This window comes from Aedes aegypti, chromosome 3 (assembly GCF_002204515.2).
Source record: "Aedes aegypti strain LVP_AGWG chromosome 3, AaegL5.0 Primary Assembly, whole genome shotgun sequence".
NCBI classification, from domain to species: Eukaryota; Metazoa; Arthropoda; class Insecta; order Diptera; family Culicidae; genus Aedes; species Aedes aegypti.
In genome coordinates this window covers 337,147,585-337,157,700 of record NC_035109.1, presented here as the reverse complement: position 1 = coordinate 337,157,700, position 10,116 = coordinate 337,147,585, and positions in this window count along the sequence as shown.

Sequence of the window (10,116 nt, the reverse complement as noted above, 5' to 3'; positions counted from 1 at the left end):
TCATGAAGATTGTGTGTAGCTGTGTAGTGTAGCTAAGACGGAACAAGAATGGTCTATCGAAACAATATCAATTGCATTTCTAATAATATAAATCTCATATATGAATTTTTGAAAGATAAAAAAATAATTGTGTGATATGAAATTTCCTGAGGAATTCTCTAAGTCCACCAGAAACTCAGATATCTGATAAAAATATTTCCAGAAATCATCCAACAGTCAAAAAACCGCTTGAACTAAAATTAATGTTGAAAGGCACCGTAAGGAATTATTATTCCCTCTTATTTTGCCATCCAAATTATTAACTATCTTAAACAAATCAAAGCAGGAATTCTTTGGTAATCTTTGAATTAGAAAGTTATTCGCAAATTTCCCCAAAATTACTCAACGGATCTTCCAGAAACGATTTGAGGAAGTATGGGAGTTTACGTATTCTCGGCAATAAAGTCCCTAGTAAAATTATCAAATGTCAAAACTAAAAATGCAGTTTTCTCCGTAATAATTACCAAATCTGGGAAAATAAAAACACACATTCTTTCCACAGACAAACAGACGTAACAGTTAGAACAAATTTATTCATATTCCATCGCCCAGTTTACACCATCATCTGGTGAGCATGTTACACGAAAAGGTGTTTCGTGTAACGAGACCGGCAGATGGCGGTAGTGTGAAACGTCAAACGCGAAGAAAAACGATGCGCGCGCCTCTGGGTGTGAGATTTGTAACATAGCGAATTTGAAATGATTGTTAAATGAGTGGTCGATGGAAATTTCTTCAGTGTTACGTGTGTTTGTCTGTGGTCTTTCCATTTCGTAACTAAAACAGCTTTTTTTTTCTACGATTGTTACCTATAAGGAATAATACTGCTTTTATCCGTTTTGAAATTTGCTCAATTTCTACAAGGGCCTTAAGTTGATGGCGTTTTTCTTTTGTAATTTTCTCGGTAGTACGCAAACAAATTGCATGTGGAGTAGAAGCCCCGATTGTGGCCATATGCCAGTCGTAGCCATAGTGGATTTTACACATTTTGACATAGTCAATCAGCATGAAACCTTTTGTGTTCAGTAGACCGCATTCACATGATTGGGCAATATTCATTTACTCGTCCAAATTGATTCAAAACTCTCTTCTAATTTGACCACTTTCATATGAAATCAATGTGATAAGTAAATTTAGGAACCGAAGCTAAATCTCTGGCCGAAACTGGTTATGGTGGCCTGTATTGACCACCGAGATCTTCAAAGCGAAAAAAATGGTTTCGCTTCCGATATTTTTCATACAAAAGATATTTTTCATACAAAATTAGATTGAAAGCTTGCGTTTGACATAGGGAGTCGATGCCGGTTATGGACCCTTTGCGTATTATGGACCCCCTACAGAAAAACATAAAATTAACACTCAAAGCAACCTTATTCCTATGAAAATCCACCGGGGGAACTTCGATTGCATTGTTAGTCAGCAGTTTCAGGCAAAATATTTGGTTTGAAGCGCTTAAATACAGATATTTGAACAGTTTTGTAAATGAAACCACACAAGAGGGTCCATAATACGCATTTCCAGGTGGGTCCATAATAGGCACGTCGGCAGCGAGCCGGACTACATGGGAATCAAATGCAGGGTCCATAATACGCAACGTCAAATTTGTAAACAATCCTATTATGGACCCCGGGAGGGTCCATAATAGGCATTCGGACAACAGTTTTCCAAATGTATATTTCTCTGGGAAAATCGTATGATTTTGTATGTTGCATAAGTGTACTGTGAAGTAAAGACATTGAACTTGTTATAAGACTCCACAAAACGTATATCCGCCTGATATATAATTGCGGAAAGGCATCGAGAATGAATTTCAGCTACTAAGGGGTCCATTACTAGCATTGACACCCTAATTGTAGTGTTAGCGAATTTGCTCAAAAGAACACGTGGCGTTGGTTTGCTTCCTTTTTATCTCATTCTTATGTGAGATAACATTGCAGTGTTTCATCAAACGCGATTGTTCCTTTCCTGAACCATTCACCGCGTAGAATTTTGGATAACAGCGTATTTTTGGAAATTTTACAACAGCTGCACGGTGTATCATATCCACCGGATTAGTCAATATAAATAGGGCTTCCCAAGTAATTTTTAAAGATATTTCTGTTAGATTGGACAAAATCGGTGCTATTACCCTATGTCTGTTTACATTAATGCGTTTTCTAATCATCTGTCGGTTCACACCGACAGAGCTGTCAAACACTTTTTCAAAACATTTTTACAACGCTCTGGTTTTCATGTTAATGTGACTTTGGCCAATAGCCCCATTTTCTTCTGCAATGTTGTTCTATTATCGCGTTTCCGTTCGTATTCATTGCAGCGAAAATTTTCTTAAAAATCGCTCTATGATTTTAACTGGGGATTCTTCCATGAACTCCACCTGAACTGTTACAAAAGTGCTCTAAAGATTTCTCAAGAATTTGCTCTAGAATATTTTTAATTAAATTATCGAGGAATTGCTGAATAAATTTCCTGATGAACACAATCAATCACTTTATGAATTATTATAGGAGTCGTTGTAATTCCTTTACATGGGTAAACATAGTTTAAGGCTGAAGGTGAAGAAATCAGCTCTTAGCCATATTTTGGATAGAACAGGTTTGAATTTGGCTTAATTATCATTTAAGCATTCTGGGTTTAAATGGATAACGTAACTACGTGTCGTTTGTAACAGATGACAAACTATTCTGCTGTTGGGTTTATTTCATACTTGCTTCTTAAACTACTAAAAGGTCGATGAAAACCCAGGGGTTACAGGGGTTTGCTTATTTTACCGAATGCGCTATGTTCGACTTGTACGCGGTACGCTAGAGTCCTTCATTTTCAAGAACCTTGCTATATCTCAGTCCTCTTAAAATTTAATCCGAACGAAAATTCATTATTTAGGGTTTCAATGCTAGTAATGGACCCCTTAGTAGCTGAAATTCATTCTAGACGCTTTTCCGCAATGATATCTCATACGCATATACGTTTTGTGGAGTCTAACAACAAATTCAATGTCTTTACTTCATAGTACGTCTATGAAACATACAAAATCATACGATTTTTCCAGCGAAATATGCATTTGAAAAACTGTTGTCCGAATGCCTATTATGGACCCTCCCGGGGTCCATAATAGGATTGTTTACAAATTTGACGTTGCGTATTATGGACCCTCCATTTGATTCCCATGTAATCCGGCTCGCTGCCGACGAGCCTATTATGGACCCACCTGGAAATGCGTATTATGGACCCTCTTGTGTGGTTTCATTTACAAAACTGTTCAAATATCTGTATTTATGCGTCGCAAACCAAATATTTTGCCTGAAACTGCTGACTAACAATGTAATCGAAGTTCCCCCGGTGGATTTTCATACACTCAGGCAAAAGTACTACGAATATCCATTGTTTCCCCTTATGTTTATTTGCCACAAGAAATCGGTATGTATTTCATTGATTCACCTTATGAATTGAACTGAATCATGCCAATGTGGTGTCTTGCTTATTTCATAAAACAGCCTTATGAATATTGATATGATATTTTAAGAATTTCTTCTTTCAGTAGTATAAACTTCATTACTTTTTATAACATTAATTATTATTTCTTCATTCATTTTGTATACCTCGTGGACTATACATTCCATTCTGAATATTTACAGAATTTCCAATGCGTTAATTTACTTAATATTAGGTTATTGATTACCTAACGTGCAGAAATCGAATTTCCACCTACTTTGACATGTTGCTGCTCGAATAATAATGCAGTATTATGCAGTAAAGTACTATATGGTACTATTGAATATCGAGCAGTGATGCGGCGAAAAATGAAAATTCGATTTCTAGTTAAGTTTGTTAAGCCATTTTCCAAGATGAAATAGATATTAATGTAATATGCTATTGAATTGAACCATTTTCTCTTTTTAATGATCTGTATAATTATTCCTTTGTTTTTTTTTTTTTTTTATTTTCACGATCATCCATTGCCGTAGTTCCTTCCTCATAACTAGACTTGTAAAAAAGTTGACTGCAGTTTGTGGAATGTCAACGATCATTCTGCTCTCCAGTCGAATGACTGTTCTGTCAATGGAATTATACCTGAAAATTCAAATCCGTATTAATTTCAAATGCTCTGAAAAATTACCAACTTATTACCTTTTAGAATATTCTAAAAAAATATGATGCTTCAGTAAATGAATCCGCAATCAGCATCCAATTATGCTTCCATTTGCAAATTTTCATAATAACAACCTTATGAGTTTTTCACAGTGATGAGAGCTATGAGCTTCATAAGGTGGCTTAATGAAATTGATATACGTTAATGAGGTTTAACATGCTTCGCAATTATGGTTTTCATTGGACTAATATGAAATCTATAATAGCCTTATGAAAGATGGTATCATTAAGGAAATGACTAATGACAGCAATGGAAATCATAAGGCGCGCAATGAAATTTGTGAACGTTCATTATAATTAACTATGTTATCAATTATGGTTATCATTTCAATGGTATGAAATCCATAATAGCCTTTTGAAATAGGTTTTTGTACATTTTTCAATGCTTCATAAGGGAAAATTTATGAAATTCGTTAATTTATTTGCCTGAGTGTAGAAATAAAGTTGCTTTGAGTGTTATGTTATGTGTATTATGTTTTTCTGTAGGGGGTCCATAATACGCAAAGGGTCCATAACCGGCATCGACTCCCTATATCGCAAAACTTTCCTCAAAATCAGACGCGGTCAAACTTTATCTTTCATTTATTGAGCGCGACTCCTACTTCATCATCAGGCTATAGGCAAATATAATGCGCCACCATCATAGGTCGCTGGGGAAGAAGGCAAGAAACGTCACTGAAAATGTTTGGTTACGTCGAAAATTCAAATTTTCAACTTAAAAATTAGGTAATAATCAAACAATTATTGAACTATTTTCCATTAGCATAATAATTTTAACCCTTTATTCTTGCGATACTCGTGATTTCACAACAAATTTAACCACTAACCGGATTCCGGAAGTTTATAACCTATTTTGCCAAACATTAATTTTCCAATTTTATCCCACTCACTGACCAGATCTGTACATTATTGAAGGAAAAAAAGTTTATCATGGTTTTCAATGCTCTCTGATCGTCTACAAAATAACTATTCCGAGAAAAGAGTGTAAATTATGTGCTCCATCCTAGGCGGCATCCACAAATTACGTAACGCTCGATGGGGAGGGGGGAGTAGGCTCAAGCGTTACGGCTCACGCACACAAAAAAAATTTTCATACAGAAAGAGTTACAGAGGGGTTAGGGGTGGTAGGTGCTTAAAAATTTCCAATTTTAGCGATACGTAATAAATGGACGCTGCCCTATGCCGCACACGGTGCGTTCTCAACTCAACCTTTTTTGACGGTTCTCCTACTAGCCACCAGTTGTCGAAGTGATTGTTTAGCTTTGAAAATTAGCCTACGGTCTTATCCACTGGTGTACTAAACTGACTCGGTCAAAGGATTTTGACACTAGAGCGGGTCCAGATCACGTGGGGATCAACGGGAGCGTGCCCCGCTTAAGTGTCACAATTCTCATACTGAGTGAATTTAGTACACCGGTGGATTAGACCATAGTGGTTATCACGCTCGAATCTATGACAAAAGGTCGAAAGACAAAAGGTCGAAAGGACAGAAGGTCGAAAGACAAAAGGTCGAAAGGACAGAAGGTCGAAGAACAAAAAAGTAGGGACAAAAGGTCGAAAATATGTTTTCAAAGAAGGACAAATTTTACACCATGCAAATTGTTTTCGACCTTTTGTCTTTCGACCTTTTGTCTTTCGACCTTTTGTCCATAAACCATCACGCTCAATGGTGTGGGTGCTCTAATTGGATGTAGTTGTGAAACTCAGAGGAAAATAGTACCAAAGACAAATTAAAGACCCTCATGTCACTTGCAGTTGCCCTAAATTTTATGGCTCATAAGATAATCTAGAATGCCGTTCAAAGTGTACTGCGATCTGTTAAACTTGGGTACCTTTTGCACTACTGAGGGACCAAATGCAGTACTAGAAGTGGTACCCAATTTGAGCCCGAGTGGGACGGACCTGATAGTACCGTGGTGAATCAAAATCCGGATGGTACCGATATCCGGACACTGATTATATTGATTAATTAGAGTTAAAATTAAATTATTATATGTTTGGTTTTTATTTTCTCCCTTTATTTTTGACAATGCTGATAATTTTATTTTCATTTTCAATCTAGTAGCCACTGTAAAATAATTAATAAAAATAAAAACAAATAATTGGTTTATGCTGGACGTCATTTCGTCGCGATCCAACCCCAACTCAAGTTCAACAATCGATGAACGCGCGAACAATTTTTGGTTGCAGAAAAAGTTTGTGAAATACATTTCTATAGAAAGTTTTATCGATAAGTGTTTAGGAAGATATATTTAAAGGCTCTGTGACTCCACTGTTGTGTTTCATGTTTGAAATGTTATTTTATTGGTGCGTAAAGACCCACGTTTGACTAGTGTAAAAAAGCTCCGTGGAGGAAAAAATATGAAGAAACTTGAAAAATAAAAATGTAAAGTATAGTAAATTATCAGAATTCAAAAGAGTGTTAAATAAATTGAGTATATCTTGAGTATATCGAGCCGCATCAACTGCAATTCAATTCACATGAACTTCAGCTCAGGTAATCAAATCACTAATATTGCGAACTCGCTATTATTTTTGATATTGTATTGTTCGTTTTGTTGAGGAATAGATTCTCATGCACATTTTGAACGTGGAAAAATAAATACTCACACGTCAGTTTCTATGGCACTTTAATAGAAGCACGCAACTTGCATTCAATGTACAATCCAACATAATGCGTTACATGTGCGTTACTTGTTGGTTTTGTTAGCTACGACGCCATCCAATATATGCCAAACATGGTGGGAGAATATTTTGGTGTGACAAAATTGTTTGGGTGTGAGTCTATTTGAGGGCAAAATCCTCAATATGGTAAACGCAGATATCATATTTATGAAAGAGTGATATTTGATTGTGTGTTGATATGATTTTCATTAAAATTAAACGAAAATTACATGCTTTTAAACAGTTGCCTGGATTTCGATCCAAAAGTGTCCGGATTTAAAGACACCACTTGCATCAGGTGTCCGGATTTATAGACAAGACATGCTCTAATATTTGAATGATTTTCTAGTTAAAATCATGTTTTTTATCAAAAAGTTCATCACTTTCGTAAAGATCTGGGTTGAAACAATGTTCAAAACACTGTAACGTTAAGGATTTTCTGAAACAACACATTCATATTGGAATTTGAACATTTGTGTCGACTTAAGTGTCCGGGCATTGATGCACCACGGTATGCACTCTGACTCAATAAACACCAAGAATCTGGGTAAACAAATTTCAAATTGGGTAATATTTCCATATGCATTTTGATGAGTATGGAAAGCGTGTGCAAGTTTCGTTGAGGAAAACAAAAACAAACTGTGTATGATGAGCGTATACGAGTGTTCGTGTGTTCACATGTCACTAAGCTCTATGGGTCACTGCACAAAAATCTTCCTCTTCCTTTCACTCTCACATAAAATTTGTAAACAACAAGGTCACTAAACGTCAAAATTCTACACAAAATCAAAACAGTGCAGAGCCCTATAGGGAGAATGGATTGCTGATGCTGAGGCAAACAACCCAAGTTCAGATTGGGTACCACTTCTAGTACTGCATTTACAGTACAAAGGTATTGTGCTCTGCAAGATAAATCCACGTAATGCGATTATATGAAAATGTCAATATACCGTCGCAGCGATAATGAAAATCATCAAATGTTTCAGATTTAGCAAATTTAAAACATTTGCGTCCTTGAAGAACGAAAAAATCCAAGCCTACTTGAATTTTGACGTTTAGTTTGAATTGCGCGCATATCTTCTGCGCGTTACCGCCGCCGCTGGATGTGGATTTAAAATAAGCGCCGCAATACCATAGTTTGACAGATCGCCGTACACTTTTCACGGCTTTCTAGATTTGCTCACAAAGTAACAAAAATGAGATTTCTGCATGTCTCCAGGATCAAATTTTGTGCCTCTAGTAGGTTTGGGGTTGCTGAATGTCATTACGTTCTCAGAAATTTTCCTACACGTCACAATTGTTGGCCACAGGTCGCCAAAGTTGTATAAAACACTGGTTTCATTGATGTTTACATGAAATTTAAAGTATGAGTTTTCAAACTTTTTGGTGATCTAATCCACCAAGCATGCAAAATAGGACTTTCACTTTCATTTCAGATATAATTTGGTTGAAATTTAAACGATCAAAATTAGACTGAATCGATTGTTTTAACATGCTTGCATTCTCCGTACAAAATTCTTCGTTTCTCTTATAAGGTACCGTGGGGCAAGTGGGTAATGGAATTCGCATAGTTGAGATTCTTCCAATTCTAGAGACTTTAAATTGAAACAAATGAGGATGTGTATATTTTTAAGCTTGACTACCACCATATATAAGCAGCATGTTGAAATTGATTTTTATGAAAAATTGAAGAAAAAAATACAGAAAAAGTTTTTGAAAAATGTCTCTTTACTTATCACTTGCCCCAAAAGTGGGGCAAGTGAAAAGTTTACCGTTTTGAACAATAAATTCAAAAACAAACAGTTATATTCACGATTTCTATTAGCTTTAACACTTGTTAAAGCTTCCCAATGAACAATAACACAAGTAACAAAGAAAATGTTATTCTTTTCACTTCAACTTTCTTCTGTTCAGTTATGTTAGTTGAAATGATTCGACAACATTATAAATGCAACATTTCCAATGTCAGTTCTTACATTATAGGACAGCAATTGCATTTCTGCTCTATAGAATTTCCACCGCTCGTTATTTGGTTTTGAGAAAGTCGGATATGACGTCGGATAACTCTTCGGGAGAAATCAAACCGAATCCTTCAATAACGTATTTTGGGTCTTTTATGTGGATAGACCTATACCCCATTTTTATGTTTTGAACTAGCTTTACATAGACATTTCACGAGATTTCCGTGTGTTCCCTAATATTGCAACTTTTCAATCAACGTCTTCCTTTTAATTGGCTGCCCGAAGTAGACATATTGATATTGTAATGTTTGGCAACATATTTTAGAGAATTTCCATGATTTCTAATAGCTTTTAACGCTTGAGTATAGTGTTTCTTGAATTATCAACACGTTATGTTTTTCTATAATAATTGCGAACCATGTTTACTTATGGCTACTTAAAGAGAAAACACAAATTCAATCTCTAATGATAAACTTTTCACTTGCCCCACCTGATAAGAAAATTAACGGTGTTTAAATTTAGTTATTTTTAGGTCTACGTCGAATTAATTCTAAAACTTTTTTATTGCAGTTTGAAACTGTCACAGAGGACAACTAAGAAGTGGTACAGGAAATTATTTTCCGCAACATTTTTCCACTGCAAATAATAAAATAAGATTGTACGCCGCCAACTTGTTACGGAGTAACAGTTGACAGGTTAACAATTTTTCACTCTATTATGCAATAATGGCTGAAAAATCTCAGAAATCTCTAACCTATCGTAATGTTCTCAATGACCTCAAAGGTTTACGCATGAGTTTAAAACGTTAATTCACATATTCAGTAAAATATATCAATTGTTTTCACTTACCCCATCTACCCACTTGCCCCGCGGTACCTTATGAAAAAATACAACACTTTTCTAAACCATCAAAAATTTACTTTTGAGCATCGAAAGTACTATGACTCTAGTTGATAAGTATTGTTATACACATAAAGTTTGAATTCTGTGGCAAAAATAGCAAATAAATTGTCTAACAAGCTGGCAAACTTGCATGCAAGTTGACTGAAATAGTCAAATTTTGCATTTTCAACAGCCATTAAAAAAACTAGACGTGCTATGATCTTTTTCAAAACGGCAATGGATTCACCAACCCTTATATAACTAAATCGTGGTATTTTGGTACTTGAGACAAAAACGTGTTCTGCAGTGTTACCTTACGTGCATAAAATTTTGAGCAACTGTATGGAACATGGCGGTCTTTATTTCGTCTTTGGTAGAATGGTGAACCTTATAACGTCATATAATTTTTTTTCCTACCCTGAAATAC